This window comes from Lissotriton vulgaris, chromosome 1_1 (genome assembly GCF_964263255.1).
Source record: "Lissotriton vulgaris chromosome 1_1, aLisVul1.2, whole genome shotgun sequence".
Classification (NCBI taxonomy): domain Eukaryota; kingdom Metazoa; phylum Chordata; class Amphibia; order Caudata; family Salamandridae; genus Lissotriton; species Lissotriton vulgaris.
In genome coordinates this window covers 761,945,710-761,966,196 of record NC_141685.1, presented here as the reverse complement: position 1 = coordinate 761,966,196, position 20,487 = coordinate 761,945,710, and positions in this window count along the sequence as shown.

Sequence of the window (20,487 nt, the reverse complement as noted above, 5' to 3'; positions counted from 1 at the left end):
TCTTTCTACCTGTCATTTTTGGCTTCATTCATTCTTTCTTTGCTGGGTCTGGTGCTTAGTGGGCCAATGCGTCCACAGTAGGGGCTGTGTTTGACCTTATGGTCACAGGTTCAAATCCCAGTGGATCCACTTAGCCTTTCGGACTTCTGATATCGATAAAATGAGTACCATTAAGTTGGGTAACAATAAACATCTGTTATTAAGCGCCAAGATACCCTTTGCTGTGAACACAACGTGAATGTTATGTGATTTCTGATTCCTTCATTTTTTAGACACTCTTGCGGTTATGGATTCTGGTTAGTTATAACACTACTGTGGCCCTTATGAAGGCAGTAGGCATGCACCTTGATATCACTCACGCTAAATGTTGTCCAACCATGACCCATCAGATTAAGGGGAATATTGATGCAGGGTTACTGCAGTGAAGGGCGACCTTTTGTTTGCAGCCATTTGTTCGATTTGATTTGCTTTTCAACTCGCCAGAATGTATTTGATAACTCAATGTATGTTTTAGTAAATTTAGTAAGTGCTTAACCTCTATTTCAAAAACATGCATAACATGTCTGCTTCTTCCCCTAGTCACTACACTTAAGGAGAAGCCAGCTCTGCAACTTAGCTCATCAGATGCCTTTGAAAACCTAATCCATGCAGAAGAAACATCCCCAGAGAACACTGAATCTGAGAAGGATGTTGGAAATGAAGTGGTTATCGCTGAGTCTGATGCCACTGACTGTGTTTGGCATGAAAATGAAGATTACGTTGTTGTAATAGGGTCTGACACTATAAAAACAGCAGAGGAGAAAAATGAAGTTACTAATGAACCTATCTCACTAGTCAAGCCACTCATGTGTACACGCCTAAGAGAAGAGAACAACAGCCGCAGGATGACATATAGCTCAGACATTCAGTGTGAGTCAAGTGATGATGTGGAAGTTGTTCCTCTTCATCCACTGATCTCAGATTCCCCTCCTGGTATCCCCATTACCAAGGAATTTGTGCAAATTTTTCTTGTGCCGGTGCAACGTAATATGCTTTTGCCATATGGATGTGCTGCTTGCTGGCAGACCTTTGCTGCCATCGAGAGGCGCAACCGTCTGAAGAGAAAGAGAGAAGGTCTCATTTCTCTCCAACGTACAGTATGTTCTTGCTGTGGGAGAAGCGTCCAGGGATACGTGAACAGCACCAGCAGCGAAAGCAACAGCAGCAGCTGCTCCAGTGGCAGCCGGAAGAGGAAACAGCAAGATTATGTTCGCCATAACCCACGCCCAAAAAGGCAATGTTCTAGAAGAGAGTCATTCAAGATGACCACTAGAGCAGACCAGAAGAGGAAATTAATCAGCTAATATTCACATACTTTTAGCCAACACTTTAGAATTATTTAGGAAATGTTAATATGCATTTAAGTTTAGCACATTACTAACCCATTACCAATAGGACAATATTGATACGTAAGAGTGCCTTTACTTACGCAGCTAATTCACATTGTTAAACAGAGCTCCCCTCCTTTGTCTGCTAAGAGCATATCTAGACTTCACAGAGAAGCTTTATCTGAGCCCCATGGCAAGACTGTCTGACAAAAACTGTAACTCCTTCCAACTGAGCTCCCTTTACCCCATGCCCTTTACCCCGTGCTGGGCATTATGGAGGCCATAGAACATTCAAAGTTCTGCCACCTTTGTAAAGCTATACATCACTTCTACACAGAATTGCATCCAGTGGACCAACAGAGTTCAGGGGCATATACATTCTAAAGCGCAATTAAGCTTGCCTCACAGTATCAGATGTCACATAGATGGTCTTCATTGAGGAATGAAGTGTTTGCAGGTAGAGCCCCCTCACACATCTATCCAGAGTGCTACAGAACAGCATAATTTTTACCTGAAACACTCACTTCTTCGGTCTAAAAGTTTCAAAGCAAAATAGGTCGAATATGATATGCCTAAAGATATATATAATTTGTGGCAGACAGGTTTACATCGAAGGACTCCCCAGAGAGCTGCTGTTTTTACCCCAGGGTAAATTTGGTGATGTGAAACAACTTCCTACTTTCAGTTTCACTTCTCATTTTCCTTTACGGTTCAGTTCTAAGCTTACCTTGGTTCCTTATTTCCTGAGGACTTCCTGTTTCCGGATCCCTAGATTGTATCTGAAAGTGCCCCAACTTCCAGGTGTTACTCAACAACAAGATATATGAAACAGGCTTGAAAGAGTGAGGAACAGGGACCGAACTTTACATATGAGCATTGTTTCCTGGCTGAAATTGGCATTGCTCCTTAGCATAAAATAGGCACCAACTCCTGCTATAAAACTGGCACAACATCCTACTACACAAATAACACTACATCCCCCACATGGATGAACTTCCTCATAGAAAACTGCTGTTATTTACAACTGCATAAATGAGGAATTATTAATCTGCATGGACACACTGGGTGGTAGTAAGAGGTATTTCAACTGATTACAAAAAACTCAACTTGGTCTGATATCACATAACAAATGTAAAATGTTGATTAAGGTGGCATGTCTGCACTTATAGTAGTTGCTGCGCCTGACCATGTCACATACAAAATCAGCCTAACCAACGGATGCATACATGGATTATCCTAATCCGTCCACTTTCACTCACACCTGAACGGCCACAGGCTTTGGCCTACTGACCTCACTGCAACCACTTTGCACTGCTGATCTTCCCACAATCCTGCATCCTTTTGTACTACCCGTACTACTTCTCCGTTATTTACCATATCTAAATACTCACTGCTCTTATGTTGGCCAAACCCCCAGTACCGTCACAATCTAATGAACCCCATCATCAGAGCCACGTCTTTGCTTGAGACACATGAATTGGGAAAAAACGTAGGTAAAACAGAAAAGCATCCTACCCAACCACCACAATACATGGTGGCTGGCCCTTCCACAGAAAGGAACAAATCAGGGCTGTGACTTATCTAAACCAAGTATTGGGGATCGGGAATGGGAAATTCTGCAACACTACCCCATTTATGAGGACTTACTGATATAAAATAGTCACATACATTCGGTATTTGTGACCGAAGCCTATACCCACTAGGACCTGATATAAATGGAACCAGTTGAGGATATCAAAAGCTTTCTCAAAGTCCACAAGTAGGAGTACCAATGGGCCTGGAATGTTATGTAGTCTAACTAGAGCTGTATTGACATGGCAAATGTAGTGATGGGTGCTACGGTTTGACATAAAGCCAGACTGATCAGCGTGGTCAGAACCCTGTGCAGTCTGGTTGCTAGTATCTCAGCAAATGCTTTTATATCTGCATTAATTAAGGAAATTGGACATTAAGGGGCACCATCATCTCCAGGATGTCCGGACTTGGAGAGCACCACTATATTGGCAATCTAAATCAGGTGGGAAGTGACCTTTCGGCACCGCTTCTGTATAGAGAGTAAAGTAGATGTGGGATAATTGTATCCCAAACTTACTATGGAACTCAATAGGGAAACCATCAGGGCCAGGATTCTTGCCTGTTTGCATGTCTTCTATTGCTGTGTCAATTTCCTCCACCATAAGGGGAGCATTGAGGTCATCCCTTTGAGCACTTGCTAGTTCTGGAAGGAGTGTCTCAATAATCAGGAATCCAGCCGGACCGTCCTAAGGTAGTAGGCATATAGTGTTCGATAGTAGCTTGCGATTATCTCTGCTATTTCAATGGATGTATGCAGATGGTAAACATCCTAATCAGTGATATGGAGGGATTACTTTGGAGCCCATATCTCTAGTGGCCAACCAGTAATGACGTTTCCCACTCTTGTCCCCATGTTCATATGCCAGCCAGATAGATTCCCTCCAGCATTGTTGAGCCTCGTCCAGCATATGCTGCCGCAGCGAGGTTCTTTCAAGTTTGAGTTGTCAACAGAGAGTTTCAGAGGACTCTATTTTGTTTCTCTAGCTCTATGATTGCGACATTGTGCTCATTAAGCCAATGTTTTGTTCTGATTCAATTTCTACAACATTAGGTATTGTGCCCCATAAGTGAACCATGAAGAGCACTGTAAGACAAATGTGTATTTTCATGTTTTACTGAATGGGGTTTCCTCTTGTGTTAACCTACTCTATGAAAATCCTGATTATTGTCCCCTGTGAACAAAATGTTTTCTCAACTCTCTGTTTTATGACATTTTATTTCTACTCCCTGACGAAAACAATAGCATATTGTAACAATTTTAGGTTTTTATTGTGAAGTATCACAAGTTTGTAAATGTTAAACAAATTTTAGTAAAATATTACATTGTAAACTGCTGATATACCCTAAAGAACACACTGCAACAAAAAATAAACTTTACAAACGTGTTGGCTCCTTACTTGTGGCTGTGGTCTCTTTTTTTGTATAAATGGTGCAGGGTTACCCCTTTATCCACAGGAAACACATTGGGGCATATGTACAAGCCCCTATCGCCACCACAATGTCACCTATAGAGACGTTGTGGTGGCGATAGGTGCTGCGCTGGTGTAACGCTGCCTTGTACATAAGGCCCCCTTTCATGCTATGTTTAGCGTGAAAGGGGTGGGCAGTGGGTGTTGCGGTGGGCGTTCCACTGCAACATCCATTAATTTTGACGCTACCCCCAATGTACAAGGGTGGCGAACATAGGAGGCAGTGCCAAAATTAAGACCAGGCAAAACCTGTTCTTAACATGGCAAAACGAGGAGAAATGCATTATTTCCTTCTGCCTTGTGCAGCCCACATGGAAAAAGCAAAATGCCATTGGTTGTTTATGTGCAGGAAGGTGTCCCCTTCTTTACATAAACAAACTTTTTTTTATTCTATTTTTTCACTTTCATGTGTGCAGCATAAAGTAGCACACATGAAAGTGACAGGATGGCATTTCTAGGATTGTTTATGTACTGGAAGGGACACCTTCCTATACATAAACAATCCTTCCCTGCACGCAGACCCCCTTGCACTCTGGTGCAAGGGTGCCTGCGTGGGCACTAAGTTGCTAAACTTAGCGCCATCGCAGGGGGAAATGCAGGGGGAAATGCAAGGCTGCACCACATTCTTGAAAATATGGTGCAGCCTTGCGTTTCAGAAGTGGAGGAGAGAGGCGTTAAGCCAGGAAGGCTAACGCCTCTCTCCTCCGCTTCCTTGTACATATCCCCCGTTGTTTTGTGATATACAGCCAGCCCTTTCCAAAGAGTTTATTTTGTATGTGGGTATTTTTGCTTCCCAGATATTTTCTCCACATTCCAGAGCTGGCTGGGTGGCTTTTAAATATATGTCATTATACCAATCCTAGAGTATTTCAGAAGCGCAATCCAAAAATGGTAACTTTCATTTGGTCAGTAGGAATATCAGATGTAGACTCTAGATATCTTGAACATGGTGTTACCTCACTTAAAAGGTGAGATAGGTTGTAACATTCTGAACTCCAAGTAAGTAAGTTGAGTGGAGGTACCCACCACTGAAGTAGGGTAATCATGCAACAGAAAGTGGCGAAATATTTGTAGAAGAACACCCCTCTCTGCTCTCATTATGCAGATGTGCGCCAGATAGAGTCTTTGCATTGCTGTGAGGTCTCATAGGTCAACAGTCAACCAAATAAAGCAGAGAATGGCTTAGGGCTTGAAGGAGGTGGGGATTTCACTAAGTGGTCCCCAGGGCCAGTATGGATTGACTCATGTTCATAAGTTTTGCTGTTTCATCCTTTTGTCCAACTGTGCCCAGCACAATAAGTTAATTTCCATTAAAGGGTGTGATGACAGGAGAGATAAAAGTGTTCTAAGCAGCCTAGAAATCCAGCCCAGGCAATGTGCATTAGATATGGAACGTGGTGGCAGGAGGAAGATTCAAGCAGAATATAAAAAAAAAAGATAAGACGAAGAAAACAGACAGACCAATGAGGTCCAAAGAAAAAAAAACAGTAAATGGCAATAGAGCCGGGAACATGGAAAAATTGACAGAGCTAAGGGAGTAGAGCGACCAGAGGAATATGAGGAGCTAAATCAAATCATGTGCCATTCAATATACTGCCCGCCAGTCTGAAGTTGTCTATCCTCCTCCCCAAAAAAAAAACAGATCTGTGAAGGACCTGAAGTTGCTGGAACATGAGATCTTGGTGGATGTAGCCTCATTTCCTATCTTAGCTACCACAATAACTGAACTAAGCTGAGGATTTGAGTGCAGGTCATCAATTTGGCTGTTTTGATACCCAAAGCTCGCGCCTTCATAAAATGTTGAGCTTTGACCATCCTTCTAAATGCAGTGTGACATATATGCAGGAGAAAGCAGGTCTATCCACCTTTTGAATTAGGATAAACAGGACCAAAAGTTGGACCGAGAAACAACACGAAGGGATGGACTTAAATCTCCGTCTGACTGTCCCTGCTTCCTTGCCATTTCTGCCTGTCGGGACCAGCTACTGGCACTGTACCTGCCACTCTCCTCCCAGAGCCTCCTTCCGCAGGCTAAAGCCAGGTGATTTTTGACCGTCAGGAACTATGGAGGGCAAGTGTGGAGGCATGGTAGCTAAGTGTAATGGCATAAGTTGGTGTAGAAGTAGGTATTAGTGTAGACTTATATAGGTATTTTTTAAGGTGACTGTGTTTATCTCATATTATTACATGATTTACCCTTTATGCACTATTGCAGTCATGCATGAAATATGACCTCATAATGTTGCATGCTTGGAAAGTGTAGTGTCTGAGTATTTTTGGGGTATATGGATGATCTGTTATCTGGATCTGTCCGACAACGGATATCATTTGTGGGAAGGGTGTATGGGCATTGCAAGCTTATAGTCACAGATAAATACATCCCATCACAATTAATAGGTCAGGCGCTGGTTAGTCAACATCTCATCAGTAGATTCTCTTGATTACACCATGGTGTATTCAATTCAACCAAACCTGTCACAAGGGACCAACCAGCAAGACACAGAAGCCCTGGCCTCAGGGAAAATGGCTGATCTGTGGCTTTTGGCTCTCACCCTGTTTGAACCTTGTCAGTGGGCACCCAGAAGGTTTGGCAGCTATTTCATACGTTTGTGTATGATTCCAGTAGCTCAACTTCCTTTAAGAATAAAAATAATTTACAATAAAAATGTTTATCACTGGATTCTACTCCTGCTATGGCTGTAGGGTGGAATTTGTAATACTAGTCTTCCAAGATACATAAGGAATACTCCAAGGCAGATGATAGTTTAACATGAGGGGTCCCACCGGCCACGTTTCGTCGCTTACGCTCTCTGGTGGTCGGATTCCTCTGGGGAACGGGCCGGCGGCGGGTGGCCCTCAATACCTTGATGAGGCCGAAGGACGAGGGGGGGCTCGCTGTGCCGGACTTCGAGAAGTACTATCTGGCGGCGCAGCTCCAGACCTTTACCCAGGAGATCGCCAGGGAATTCCGGGGCCCGGAAGACGGTAGAGGGACGGGTATGGCCAGGCATGTTCTCTCCTTTATAGCCCTGCGACAACGTTTGGTCCTGCGGGACTTGTCGATGGAGGAGCGGACTGTCCGACTGTGTTGGAATCGGGCCCACGCCCGAGGCCAACTGAGAACACCGTATGCGCCTGAAATACCGTTGGGGATGCTGACGGCCCTCCCCCACGGAGGGGATTGGTCACGTTTGGCGGCCTGGGAGGATTCTGGTTTACAGCTCGTCGGTGATCTGTACGAGGACGGAGCGCTCTTGTCCTTTCAGGATCTCATTGACCGCTTCGGGATCTCCCGGGGCGACTTTCTGCTGCACTCGGCCATTGTACGAGCGATCCAGGCACACTGGAAGAACGGGCAGGAGGAACCCCACTTGTCTCAGGTGTGCCAGTACGTAATGATGTCAGCGGGCACGGTGAAGGCGGTCACTTGCCTCTACGGCAGGTTGATTACCGAGGGATTGACTCCTCTCACCACTTTGAGGACCCGCTGGGAGGAGGACATTGGTAGGGAGATCCCGGAGACGACCTGGGCCCAGTTGGTGAGACGAGCCTGGAAGGGCACACGTAGCGCCCGTTTCCAACTGGTCCACTATTATGTTCTCCATAGAGCGTACCTGACCCCGGTGAAAATCAGGCGTTATTTTGCCACGGTTTCGGCGGAATGCCCTAGATGCCCGGCTCAGGAGGCGGACCTCCTACACATGTTATGGGCCTGTCCAGGACTGACGTCCTACTGGCAGGAGGTGGCGACGACTCTGGAGGAGGTGACAGGGAGACTCTTATCATTGGATGCGGCGGTGGGGCTCTTGCACTGGTTCCCCCATACCCCCAGGAATAAAATTTCCAGTAAATTTATCGACCTGGGGCTCCTCCTAGCTAAGCGAGAGGTGACCAGGAACTGGAAGGCACGATCTGGTCCAGCAGGCAGCAGATGGCACAGTGAGCTTTTGAAGTGGGCGGCGGGAGAGAGCGCGCTGAGATATCAACTGGCTTGGAGGCAGGGTAATGAGAAGGCGCAGGAGGCCGCGTTGGAGTGGGAAATGCTGGTGCAGGCCCTCAGGGATTATTGTGCCCCCAGCGACTCTGAAAGTGAAGAAGCGACTCGCCCCGAGTCCCGGTGAACGTCAGCACTGACAATCCTATTGCCTTCCCCGTGGGTCAAATAGCAGATCCTATGTTGATAGCTCCCTGGCGCTGGTGGTGGGGGGGAGGGGGTTTTTTCTTAGTTAGTAGACATTTTGGGGGGGGGGGTTTATTTTGGGGGTTTTAGGCTTGTTTGGAAAAGCAGATGACGGACAGTGTATTATCCGGACCAGCTCCAGCATCCTACTGACCCCTGTTGCATTTCGCCGCCCGACCCCAGGGTTGTGGGCCAGTTGGCTGTGTACAGACTTTACGGAGGGGGGCCGGAGGGCTTTATTCTATTGAAATTGCTTATGATACAATGCTGGTCGCTACTGTACTGATTTACCGATTCCTGCAATAAAAATATATTAAAAAAAAAAAAAAAATGATAGTTTAACATGAGCCTATGAACAAGAAAAAGTCATGTTAGTCAGAGTGATAAATAATCTAAAGCCAGTTGAAGCTATTGGGGCATTTGGTATGTCCAGTTTAGCTAAAAATCTTAGCCAGGCCGAGAGTTTGGTTGCAATGCCAGTTCCAATATCAGGGAGATACCTGATAAAGCAATAGTCCCTATCCACTGTGAGAGGTGAATTTTAATACTTTAGCGCAAAAAATCCAAAACTTTATTCTGCAAATGGTCACCTGATACCCATGTTGAGCATTTTTGGGAGGATTTCCCTAGTAGGGTCAAAACTCATGTTTTGGAGCAAGTGAATAGCACCAACTATTTACTCCGAAGGAGACATGCTTTAATAATTGGAATCCACAACGCACAATGTAGCTGCTTTGACTATATTGATAAAGATAGCTGTGTGCCGAGGGATGGCTGCTATATTGTATATTTCCACTCCCTTCCACAGGCCAGGTAAAACTTCTTTATGGACCAAGCCAATGGTTAGTGTGTGCCTGTTTCCTCTTATCCTCTTTCAATTATTATTACATCACACAAGTACAAATTACTTTGCTAAACCTCAAGTTTGGGTACAATATTAAGATTGGGGTGATTCAACATAACTTTGGAGAATAGTTCATTCTTGATATGTTCTTTGCTAATGACCCACTGCTTCTGATTAACAATGCGAGGGAGCTTTAATGTAGCTAGCTTCTTACTAATTTCATATAAGCTTTAGATGTACTTCGGTGAATCAAAACTAATGATCTTTGGCCTTTGTAGAAGGTGATAGCATCTGGGATACTAGGCACTTCCAGGTTATTTGTAGCTATCTCAGGCACTAGTCATGGCCCCAGATTAAGGTACATTCAAATATTAGGTGAAGGAATCCACTGAAATTCAATAGTAAATACCTATAACAAACTGAGCACCTACAATAATGGTCCAATACTGGATCCCTTAATACAAACATATCTGGCAGTAATCTTTTCAGAACTCATGAGTCAAAAAAGGATCATGATAGATTAGAAGCTGCAGATGAGTCACTGAACAGTGAGCAACTAATCTTCGTGTTGCCGTTAGAATGGATCCCAGTATCAATTTGGAGAAAGAAGTAGCAAACTGTGCATCAAGAAATCGGCTCAACAAAATTGTAATGCAAAGGTGGGTCTCTATTTGTTATAATCAATATTTTTCTATAAAAGACGCAGCCCACAAATGAGTGATGGGACTACATCTGGTTCTGGATTTCCAAACAAGATATTAACAGGTTTACAAGAGGGTTGGGTCAAAAGGATTAGCTCTAAAGGGTGTTTAGACAAACAAAGACGGTGAACAATTTCTTAGCAGGGGTGTCATAAGCTATTGCCTGAAGAATTCCAATTTACAAAATGTTTGAACACTAGCATGAATCTTGGGTTCTCTAAAGGTGCTTTCTGTGAAATGAAATGGTGGAATATGATTGACAGACTTAGTGTAATTTTCTCACAACTGTAAATTTCGGGTGAAGGATTGCAATGTGTTTTTTTCCTTTAAAAAAAAAAAATCTTTATTAGCTTATTTGCCATACAATATCCCCCCCATTCCGCTACCTGAACTCCTCTCAGACAATTTGTGAAAACGGAATAGCAATACAAACTTCATTGATGCTATAGTAAATAAAAAAGCAAAATGAATCTAATACAATAGTAACTTATAGCAAGCTTATGCAATAGCATCACCATTATTTTCCTCATTGGATCTATAAAACAATAAGATAAAAAAAAACAAGGAAGTTCCTATCCTGTCACGTTGTACCTTTGCATTCACTTTTATCAAAGGATCCCATATTTCCAACCCCCTTTAGCATTTACTACACCCTTTTCTTTTATATATAGCTACTTCTAAACTAAATGTCGCCAATAATTGGGTTCGCTATTGTTGAAACGCCGGTGGGTTTGGATCCATCCATGTTGATGCAATACAGATACTTAGGATGGCCATAGCCACAAAAATCATTCCCTGCATGTTCCCTGATCGGCTAATTCCAGCCGTACCTAAGATTATCTGTTCAACTGAATTTCTATTCTTGTACTTATGATCTTCGATAGAAAATCTGATATATCAGTGATTAACTTTTGCAGTGCGTTACATGATGCAAAAATATGCACTATGTCTGCTTCGTGGACATACGGTCCCTTTGCCTGACCCCCACTTGGCTATCTTATATGGTGTATAGTACAGCGAAAAGCAAGTCTTATAATATTGCGCTTGTAATCTGGTAGACATTAAAAGGGTCTGAGATAATTCATAAGAACAATAAAATGTATCAGCTGAAACCCCCAGTTTAGCCTGCCATTTCAAAAAGCATTTATCCAGATCATCTGGCACAGCGGCATTCATGTATTCATAAACTTCGCCAATAGATCCTGCTCTGTTTTTAATTAAGATTTCCATGGATTTGACTTGTTGAAATTTAGATCTTCCTCCTCCCTTTTTCCCCCAAAAATCCCTGACCTGGAGGAATTAAAAAAAATCTCTATGATCTAATATATAGTCATTTTTTAATTCATCAAAAGACATGGGGCCAGATGTAGGTAAAAGTCATTTACCGATTCTGAAATACCACATCCTACCGATTCGGTATTCAAAAATCGGTAAATGAGATGTAGGAAAAAAATTGGAATTTATTACCGATTCGGTAAAAGTTGGTATTTGGCTTTCGGAATTTACCGATTCGATAATTACCGAATCGGTATTTTCCGATTCGGTATTTCCCATTCATCCCTATGGGCCGAAAGGCCCATAGGAATGCATTGTAAATACCGAATCGGTAAATACCGAATCAGTAAATACCGAATCGGTAAATTCCGAAACGGGAAGCAAGCAAAAGTGAAACTAATGAAAACAGCCAATCAGGTGCCACCACCCTCCCCCTCCCAACCAGGAAGTGGCTAACCAGGCAGCTGCAACTAATTAGAAGGTTCTGGAGAGGCAGTCAGAGCACAGCACAGACACAGAGCTGCAGGGAGTGATTAGTTGTACTTATCCACAGTGAAAATGGCCAGCAGCAGTGAGAGCCAGAAGGCAGAAAGGAAAAGGAAATGTAGTTCAGCAACATTGAGCTGCAAGTACTAGAGGAGGAGGTGGTGAGAAACCACAAACAACTGTTTGGCAGACACTCCCTCACAGTAGCTGAGTCAGCAAAACACAAGCTGTGGCTTGATATTGGTGAAAGGGTGAATGCTGTGGGAGTGACAAGCAGGAGCCTAGATGACCTCAAAAAGCGCTTCTACGACATCAGGAGTCTCACCAAGAGAAAGATGTCGGACCTACATAAGCAGGCTGGTGTCACCGGCGGAGGCAGGAACCCAGCACCCCCCCCTGACTGACCATCGAGCCAGACAGTGTGGTGGGCTTGGGAGATGTGGACAGCCCAGCCAGAGCTGGGAAAAAAAAGGTAAGACGCATGCGCAGCATGACACCCCATACCAACTTGCCTCCCTTAACCCTTTGTGCACAGGCCAACCCCAGTCCAGTACTGCTAGCACCATACAGGAGCAATGCATTATGGGAAATGTAGTCAGCTAACATAAGACCATGTGTAACTGCCCAGACATCAGCAAGGCAGAGAAAGTAAATCAGAATAATGACAGTAAAATGTGTAATGCATTTATTCAAGTGACTGTGATACAGTAGCACTCAGTTGACATACGCTCATTTTTACCTAGGGGCAACATCAGCCAGTCAGGCCACAGCTACAGCAGGGACTGCAGCAGCGAGGGAGCAGAGTGGCGTGCCAGGGCCAAGCCAAGTCCATGCCTCGCTGGAGGAAGAACACACAACTGTCACCTCCCAGGATGAGGACACATTCCACACACCCGAGTTACCCCACTCCCCACACCTCTCGCAATCGCCTTCATTGCAATTCTCTCCTGAGACCTCCCCAACACTGTCACAGCCTGCACCTGCAACGTCACCAGCCAGGAGGCGAGTCGTGGCCACACTGCCACTGATGGAGGCAGCTGAGGCAGAGGCCCAAGCCACTGCACCTGAGAGTCCTGCTGCACTGCAGCACACCACAGAGTCTGTCACCTTGCGTAGACACCAAGGCAGGCCCAGCAATACAGGTGTCCATGGAGAAGGATCAGTGTTCCGTGGTCTGGAGGGGAATATGGTGCGAATCCAACGCCAACAGGGTAAAGCAATACTGGCCTGCCACCACCAATTTCGTGTCCTAAACGACAAAATTGGAGAAATGGGGATGGGCATCAGAGACATGGTGAAAAGCAACAGGGAGATGGTGGAATGCAACAAGGAGATAGCGAAAATCAATGCTGCCCTAGCTGCAGGAATGCAGCAAATGGGCACTGCACTCAACCAGCTGTGCTCAAAACTGGACAGCCTTGAGCACACACGGCGCAGGGACGCCCGTGTAAACGATTGGGCAATGAATCGCCTAGCCACTGCCACATCACTGCTCTGCCGCAGAGGCATTAACATGCAGGAAAGCCTGACTCAGAACACGGCTGAGGTCACAAGGGGCATGGCTAGGATCACCACTGCCCTCGAGGCAAGGATCATATCCAACACTGAAGTGGATCCAGCCCTGGATGTGGCTGAGGGAGATGATAGCAGCAGCCGCAGCAGCATGTCAAGCGCTGTGGTTCACCCACGTAGGAGGAGCAGGCGCCCAGCTGAGCCTGCAGGCCATGATGGAAGCAGTGAACAACACCCCAGTGGGTCTGGGAAGCGCGGGCGCAAATAACTTTGCCGGTGTGGGTGATGTAACCCAGGACATGTTGTCCCCATCTTACTTTACTTTGATTTGTTGCACTAATGTGGATTGACGTTGTGGCTACATAAACATACATTGGTGCCATACACTACCTGTCTGTGTCTCATTACTTACTCAGAAATAGTTGCTTATAATTTTATCACGTCTTTATCTGCCATCACTTCGTGTTGTCACTCCAGCAGGTTGTCTTTCAGGCACAGCATTGTCGTCGTCATGATCCTCGTAGTCAGACAACTCCACCTCAGTACCCTTCCTCACAGCCAAGTTGTGCAACATGGCACAGGCAGCAAATATCTTGCAGCAGGTGATGGGGGTATATTGCCTTGCACCTCCACTCTTGTGAAGGCATCTAAATCTGCTATTCCAGATGCCAAAGGTCCATTCTACCACATTCCGTGTACTTTTGAGGGCCCAGTTATACCTCCTTTGGCTGGGTGTGGAGGGGTTGAGGTAGGGAGTGAAGATAAATGAACGTAGGGCATATGCACTGTCTCCTGAAAGGGAAAAGGGAATACATTACTCACATGCTAACTTGTACTTCTTACTGCAATAGGTGTGGGTGGGGTCGCACACTGTGTCTTACCTAAGAGGAATCCTTCGCCATATTCCCCTGCAGACAGGCGTGCATAGATTCCACTGTTCTGGAAAATATAGGAGTCGTGGGTACTTCCTGGGAATTTCGCTACCAGGTCAGTGATGACAAACTTTGCATTGCAGATCACCTGGACATTGATGGTGTGTGTCAACTTCCTGTTCCTGTAGATGTATTCCGTTGCAGCAGGGGGACAAATGGGGATATGCGTGCCATCAATGCAGCCGATGACATGGGGAAATCTAGCCATCTGGTAGAATTCAGATTTGGTTTGCACCAGTTCAGCATGGGTGGCAGGAAATGAGATGTAATGCTCCATCCTCTGTAGCATGGCATCAAGGAATTTGTGAAAAAACCTTGAGAGGCTGCTCTGGGTCACCCCACCCACCATGGCAACCACGCTCTGGTAGCTCCCAGACGCGAGCAGGTGGAGGCTGCACAGCACCTGTACATGGACTGGAATTGCATGTGCCCTTGGGGTAGTGTGCTGCAACAGTGGTTGGAGGTCCCTAATTAGTTCCAATATGGTGTCTGGTTCCAACCTGTACCTCTGCAGTATCTCTGCGTCTGTGAGCATGAACAGGGTCACCCTCTGCCTGTAGACCTGCTCCTGTCTCTGCCATTCCCTCTCTCCTTCCTCCTGTAGCCGTAGCCGTCTTGCGAGGACATAAAATGCCGCCATTGTGCAAACAGCATTGCATTTTGGGTCCATTTTTATAGGCTGCACCTGGTTACCACCTGATTTAAATCCATGGTAAATACCGACTCTGAAATACCGAATTTTTAGCAAATTCGGTATTTCAGAGCTTACCTACATCTCAATCTTCATTTTTTCCTATTTTTATTTACCGAATCGGTATTTTACCGATTCGGTAACTTTACCGATTCGGTAACTTTACCGATTCGGTAACTTTTCTGAATCGGTATATTACCGAATCGGTATATTTTCCGAATCGGTATATTTTCCGAATCGGTGAATATTTTCAGAATCGGTAAATATTCCGATTCGGTATATTACCGATTCGGTACATTTACCGATTCGGTAAATTTTCCGATTTCGCCCAATTTCTATCACCCACATACCAATCGCTCAAGACCGGTCGGTAACGGCTGAAAATACCGATTTTCGGCCGTTACCGACCGACCTACATCCGGCCCTTAAACCCTGAAGCTGAATAAAAACAGCCAAGCTGCAAAATCCTAGCCCGTACCCATCTGTTCATGCATGAATCTCCAAAGATCTCCAGGAGGTTGTGATTATTAACTATCGGCATATAAAAGGATAACCTGCCTATACCCAACATTTTACGTACATTATTCCATACTTTATGGAAAGGGGCGACCACTCGGTCCCCCCGAACGTATGGTAGGGTGCCCTGACCCACCCGGGAAACCATTTTGGGCGGGAGGTGTGTCTCGGCTGGTATGCCCGAAGCGGCGTAGCCGGGGCGCGCCTTTTTCCCGCCCAAGAGGGGTTGTCCTAGACACCTACACCGTTGGCCACGCCCTGTAGGCGGATCGGAGGAGGGTACACGCCCTCCCGAGGAAGAATAAAAGGAGCAACAATCCAAAGAAGCATCCTCTTGTTCCTGTGCTTGGAAGCTGCACCTCCTCGTTGCACGTGAGCCCTCGACGGAACAAGGAGCCAATTTTGAGAACTTGTAATTTTGTGCTTCTCTTTTCAGTGACTCCGACTCTTTGGATCCAGGACCTCGTCGAGCGGCAAGTTTCGAATATCCGATAACGATGCCTGGCAAGAAGGTCGGAAAGAAGGTTGGGGCCGAACAGATGCTTCGCATGCGGGTGAAAGACATGGCGGACATGAAAAAACAGATGGCGGCAATGAATAATACGGGCAGGCCGAAGAAAGTCATCGGACCAGCATTGCCGGGAGTAGTCCCTGCCGGGAGAGGTAAAAGGGCCAGGAATGGGGCGGCAGGGGGGGAAGCCCCAGTTCCCGAGTCACCCCCGGCGAGCCCGGTCACTCCAGTGGAGGCCCCAGTTCCGATCCTGAACGCGGGACAGCCGATCCCTGTTGTGGTTACACCTGTTAACGAGGAGGATATGCCTCCCGAGTTGGCCGCCCAGTTAGCTGCATGTTAGGCAAAAACACTGAGGGTGCTACGGCGCCAGGAGACACGGCCGAAGAGGCCAGGTTACTAATGAAGCAGTTGCGGCAGTCGAGAGATGCTGCGAAGGCGCCTTTTCCCCTTGTTTCCCCTCAGGTTCCCTCGGAATAACCGGCGTCTGGCGTTGGAACAACAGCAGGACCAGCTACCGATTCGGGTAAGCAGCCGTTGCCAATGGCAGCGGAGGGATCGTTACCCTCAAGAAGGGAAAGGGTGGTTCAACATATCCCGATGGCCACGAAAGAATTGATCTGGGCTGATAAATATGTGAACATGTTTTCTCTCTTGACCGACCACCATGAGGTAGAGCACGTTAAAAGTCAGAAGGATTTGTTGCATCCGAGTGTATGGCGTGCAAAAATGGCGGGATTCAGGGTGGATGAGACGATCGCTAATTGGGCCAGGGCGTTTGCAATGTTCACTGCGATCATGGGGGAACGTAGGCCCGAGGTATTGACTGAATTGGCTTGCTACCAGACACGTATAATGGATTTCTATGAAACGTATGAAGGCAATAAATGGCTGGGTTATGATAATAAGTTTCGTAAGGCCAAGGAGCACGACTCATCTCTGACGTGGGATTGTTTCGACTCCATCTCTTGGCAGAAGCAGCTCATGCCGAGCACGACGAAGTCGTCTTCGCTTGGCGGGAATGGGGCGGAGCCCTCCCGCCATTATCCGGCGGTGCCCTTTCGGGCAGCCACCAGCAGTGATCAACACCCAAGGGGTAGTGGGAACTCGGGTAGAAAAGGGGTCTGTTGGAGCTTTAACAGAGGCAAGTGCACGAGGCCACAAGGGGCATGTAAGTTCAAGCATGAGTGTGCGGGTGCGGACAATCTTCACACCCCGAGAGTTCGTGCAGAGCCAAGAATGGTGATACAGGGGGTAGAGGAGGGGCCAAACAGGTCTAATGTCGACCGAGGGGCACCGCTACCTACTCCCGTGGACATCATGGCAATGATCCCTTGGCTGAACGAATACCCTGATCATGTCTCCGCCGGGATGTTGCGAGACGGTTTCTCATATGGTTTCCGCATCCCGGCGGGGGATTTTCGGGGGGAATCACAGTGTAAGAACCAACTGTCGGTTCAACAGAATACGGCGGTAGTGCAAGCTAAGATTGCAAAGGAGGTGGCCCGTGGTCGGGTTGCTGGACCTTATGGGCATCCGCCAGTTACTAACTTCATTTGTTCACCGTTGGGAGTAGTCCCCAAGAAGGACCCAGGTGAGTTTAGGTTAATCCATAACTTGTCCGCTCCTAGGGGTCTTTCGGTGAATGATGCGATTGACCCCGGAGTTTGTTTGGTGCGGTACGCCTCCTTCGATGAGGCCGTCGCCATGTTGAATCGCCTGGGGCCCGGAGCGCTGATGGCAAAATCAGATATTGAATCAGCGTTCCGGTTGCTCCCGGTACACCCGCTGGATCAGCGTTTGTTAGGTTTTGTGTTTCAAGGACGCTACTACATGGATAAATGTATGCCAATGGGTTGCTCCATCTCTTGTGCGTATTTTGAGAAATTCAGTTGTTTTTTGCAATGGGCGTTCACCAGAGCTACGGGCTTTACGCAGGTTATGCATTACCTTGATGATTTTTTGTTCCTGGGGGCAGCCGGTGACACAGAATGTGCATAGGCTTTACTGGAATTTTGCAATCTCATGAAACGATTTGGCGTGCCACTGGCACCAGGGAAGACAGTGGGGCCATCTACTTCACTCGAGTTTCTTGGAATTGAGCTCGACTCTGTGGAGGGATGCTTCCGTCTACCCAAGGAGAAGGTAATGAAATTTAAGGCCTCTCTCAAATTGTGCATCTGCGAGAAAAAGGTAACTCTCCATCAGTTGCAACAAGCAGTGGGCCAGCTTAACTTTGCCCTTAGAGTGATACCGATGGCTCGCCCCTTTTCCCGCTCTATTGCACAAGCCATGGTTGGCCTCAAGGAAGGGCACCACCGCACACGACTGTCAGCAGAGGTTCGCCAGGATATGCGCATATGGTTGGCATTTCTGGCAGATTTCAACGGTCGCGTCGTGTGGAATAAGCCACCAGCTTCCTCCGAGGAGCTGGGGTTATGGACCGATTCAGCGGGGAGTGTGGGATTTGGCGCCATCTTTGGTAATCGATGGTCGGCGCGAACATGGCCGACGTGGTGGCACGACAGTGGGCTCACAGGTAACATTGGGTTTCTTGAGCTGTTCCCCATTTTGGTGGCCTTGAAGACATGGCCGGATGGGTTTCGTGATCGCACAGTGGTGTTTTGGTCTGATAACATGACCGTGGTTGAATGTATCAATAATCAGGCAGCACGCTGCAAGTGGATTTTGAGATTACTGAAAGAAATTGTTCTACTGTGTATGAGACTAAACGTCCACTTTAGGGCAAGACACGTGCCTGGTGTACTGAACCAGGCGGCTGATGCACTCTCTCGTTCCCACATGCAGGCCTTCAGGGGTTATCTACCCTCTGCGGACTTGGTGGCGGCACCATTTCCCGAAGCTCTCTGGTCACTCGGTGCCCCGGATTACAAGACCTCGTGGGAGCAAGTCTAGCACCCAGGACAAGGAAGGCATACGAAGGAGCGTTCCGTTCCTATTGGTCATTTTTGGGTCCAGCTAGGGGGGAGCATTGGGGGCAGGAGGAGTATGTCCTGAAGTTTCTGGTATCACTACATCAGGCATGCCGATCAGCGGCAACAGCCAATAGGCACCGGGCCGCCATTGCCTTCATGGCGCAGGCTCATGGCATCCAGGACCCCACATCGTCCTTTCTCGTAAAGAAGGCACTGCGTGGGTGGCAACGCCTTGAGGGTCGTAGAGTGGACGAGAGGCGCCCGATTGGGCTAGCAAGGTTGTCCCTGTTAATGTCCGTACTCCCTGCGACATGTTCATCCCAGTCAGAGACAGTGCTTTTCCGGGCCGCTTTTGCATTAGCATTCCATGGGGCTATGCGGGTAAGCGAACTGGTAGCGAGGAACAAGCAGGATACAGGGGGAGGTCTGTGTCGAGAACACATTCAGATCAAGGGTGATACAATGGTAGTCACAATAGCCAGGTCCAAAACCGATCAGGGAGCGATCGGGGACAGTATTGTTGTCCAGCGCATGCTGGGGTCCCCCATGTGCCCGGTGAAATGCGTGGAGGAATATTTAGCGCAAAGGGCGGCATCATGGGGGGGAAGCTTGCTGAGACACACCGACGCCACCCCACTGACTAGGTTTCAGTTTCAGCGGGTGCTAACAATGGCAATCGCGGCAGCGGGCTTGAACCCGAGCGATTTTGGGACCCATTCCTTCCGGATAGGGGCTGCTACAGAGTCTACACCCAGGGGTCTGAGTGTTGAAAAGGTGAAACAATTGGGACGTTGGTCCTCGAACTGTTATAAAAGGTATGTGCGGTTGCACATGTTGTGAAGCCAATGTCATTCACTCACGCTTCTTGTTTTCTGTTTGGTTTACAGTTTCGCGAGCAGGCTTTGCGGGGCGGACTGTGCAGTTGACCTAACACCTGGGGACCAGCGGTCAAAGATCACCGGCTGAGGGAAGAGTGGTGTGGGTCGTTGGCCACTCATACGTGAGGCGTGCCGCGGACGTATTCAAAGCAGGTGACATGATTCACGTGGCTGGGGAATACGGGTACAGGGTGACCTTCCACGGAAGGGGCGGACTCTGTATTAACCATTTTCAAAGTTTTATTGAGGGACTGTTAGGGCGGACGAGGTCACCGCCGTCTGTAATCATAGTACACCTTGGAGGCAATGATTTGGTGACCATTGGTCGACGAGTACTTCTCGAGCTGATTTTATCCTCTGTTAGTTGGTTGGCGAGAAGGGTTCCAGGGTGCACGATAGCATGGTCACACATGATTCCCAGGAAGGTGTGGCGGGGGGCCCTCTCTGTGTCAGCTTTGAATCAGTCGGTAAAGAAAGTCAATAACAAACTTAGTAGGTTGTTTCGCCCAGGACAGTTGCATTGTATTCCACATGGATGTATTCGGGGGGACCACATGTATCTTGAAGATGGGGTCCATTTGTCCAGGGAGGGGAATGTCTTACTCATAGGAGAC